The sequence below is a fragment of the Cyprinodon variegatus genome, unplaced genomic scaffold, assembly GCF_000732505.1.
Source record: "Cyprinodon variegatus isolate N-32 unplaced genomic scaffold, C_variegatus-1.0 Scaffold1262, whole genome shotgun sequence".
NCBI lineage: Eukaryota > Metazoa > Chordata > Actinopteri > Cyprinodontiformes > Cyprinodontidae > Cyprinodon > Cyprinodon variegatus.
In genome coordinates, this window is record NW_015151715.1 from 87,161 (window position 1) to 90,177 (window position 3,017).

Consider the following 3,017-nt stretch of genomic DNA (forward strand, 5'->3'; position numbering starts at 1 on the left):
TATATTTTTTTAGAAATTCCAAGAATTGATTCTGTGTTATTAAAAATTTGTAAGTAATTATGTGTCCACTAAGTTGGACATCATGCATCGCTAGCTATATTTTGACGACAATATGTAGTATTGCTGAAACTTTGTTATTTTGAAAATACTTAGTTTGTAGTGTTATTTTGACAGCATATCAGTTTATTTTTGTATTATAGCAATATTTGTCATCGTATGATGAAAGTAATGGTGCGGTCAGTGATTTGGGAATGGCTGCAGAGGCCTTTGTGATGACATACAGCAAAAGAATCACAAGGTGTTTTTTGACAATTTATTTTGCACCATTCCACTTATTCAGGCATCGAAAGAGCAAAGTATCTATGCCACTGGCACATGTAGAAGCAACAGGCTCCAGGGACCACAGCTGAAGCTGAAAAGTGAAAAGAAACTCAAAGAAGAAGGAAGATGATCTTGCTCTGTGGTCACTAACACTGAAAATTTTCACTGTTACGCGCTGGCTGGATAGTTCAGTGATTCACATGGCCTCTTCCTGTGTTGGTCATTCCCCACCAGATTTTGCCCAGAGATGGAGCAAGAAAGAAAGAAAGATGCTCAACATCCAGCGGCCATTTTCTGTGGCCCTATACCATTGTTTGTCAACCCTGGTCCTCAAGGCACACTGCCCTGCATGTTTTAGAAGTTTCCCTGCTTTCACACACCTGTTATCAATTGATAGCAGATTATCAGGCTTTGCTGAATGGCAATCATCTGAATCATGTGTGCTGAAGCTCAGAAACATCCAAAACACGCAGAGCAGTGTGCCTTGAGGACCAGGGTTGAAAAACACTGCCCTATACAATCAACATATGGGTGGTGTGGATCTCATGGATCAGTGTGTTGCAATGTATCCCCACAGACGCAAAAACAAACGCTGGTACATCTGAGTGTTCTTTCACTTCTTGGATGTGACTGTAGTGAATGCCTGGCACATCTACAGAATGTGTGGATTAGAAAAGAAGGACCTTCTGCATTTCAAGGCGTCTGTAGCACGTGCACTAATAAATGCAGCTTCCACTCAGACACAAAAACGAGAGAGACCCAGTGCCACCACACCTCTACAAAAGCATAGAGCAGTGTCCAAGCCCCCTCCTGAGATCAAGTTTGGTTCTGGAGACCATTGGCCCCAGCTTTCTGAAGCAAGAAATGCAAACAGATGCCATGACTCTGCCTGCACACGAAAAACAAAGTATATCTGCATGCAGTGTCTTGTGGCTTTGTGCCCTGGTTGCGTCGCCAATTTCCATACAACATAATCTTTTTGCACTGAAACTGTCATAATGTGCTGGAGGACATTTGAATGATAGATAGGTTGTCATAGCAGGAGGCAGATGCGTAATTGGAGGCATGTTCCATGTTATCGTTATCATTTAGCTGTTCTTTGCTTTGAAAATGTTTACATTGATTTGTTTTACAGTTCTGTGATACATTTCACAATTTTGAAATATACATTAAAAAGTATATTGATCAGACAATGTTTTTAGATGTTTCTTGTGAACAATAGTTTTCTTTAAAACAAAACAAAACAAGGTTATATCAGTTGCACAAATGCGCATTGTCCACCCGAAATTGGGCGTGACTGTAGGACAAAAAGTAATCACAAGACATGACTTAGACAATAAGACTATACATTATAAAAATAAAAGAAAATGAACAGTTAAGCTTTACAATCAATTGAAAAAGCAACCTCTTAGAGAGTAATCCAGCTCAGTTATCAATAATGAGACGCATTTAGGTAAAAATAAAAATAAAAAAGAAACAAGAACAAATAACTTGGTTTTAATGTCATTTTCAATTACATCTGTTTCTTGTTATTAAGATGTCTGGTATGAAATTGAGTCCCCCTTAGTCAAATTTTTTTAAAGCTTGTCTTTTTGCAATCACATCTCTATAGTCTGCTTCTCTCATAGCCTGTCAGACCGCAAGTTTCTCACTTTAGGTATAAGCTTTGAATGGGTCATTCTAACCCAAGATTAAGTTTTGACCTGAACCATTCCTCTCTGGTTCACATCTTAGATTTTTTTTTATCCGCTATCGAAACTGGTAGAAACTTTTGTTCCAGTCTCAATTTATTTACACCCCCTTATTTATTTATTTCAACAACTTCCCTGTATTTATTCATCCAATCATCTTCCCCTTTTAAAACCTACTAACCTCTGCCAAAGAAAACAATATCGTGACAAGAAGTTTCACAACGAGGATTTTATGATTAGATTGATATGCAGGAGCAGTAAATTATAGGTGTGGTGATCAGAGTGCTTCCTATTGTTTGTTGTGAGCTCTACATTTCTTATGACAAATTAAAAGCAGAATTTCTAATGTTTATCCTCAAACAATATCCGTTGGAAATCCTTCAAACAATATCTTATTGCTTTCCATGATGGGCATACTTTTGCAGCTCAAGTAAGCTTCAAGACTTTAGATTAAATGGTTGCAGCGTACTTTATTTAGAGAAGCTGAGTAAATTGGCTTATTTCCAAATGTTTGACGACCATAAAATCAGATCAAATCAAAGTAAATTAATATAGCACTTTACAACATACATGTGTTAAAATGACATTAGCGGCTTACAAAATAGGATAAAGCATAAGGGGGATGATTTTTTCTATATTAAGCTTGCATCGCTAAAGTGATTTCTGTCTTGACATATAGAATTCCATCAGTCTAAACTTTTGAATACACAACCGTAGAAATTTCATATTTAAATTTGCCATAAATCTTTGAGATAAGCTACAAGGAAATTACATATAGTTTAATTGTTTTTTTCCCTTTGGTTTTTAAATTACTCAATTGATGTCATGAAACGAGGACAGATGGACCCAGTATTGAAGGAGAGACAGTCAGTAGGAAAGTTCAAAACGTTTATTAAATAAAACAAAACAAAAGCGGAGCTGTGGCTCGCGGACACTGCAGGCGGGGGGGGCGGGGCACCGCCCAATCTCAGACACTCTAGGGAGGAAACACAGGTAAGTGACCAC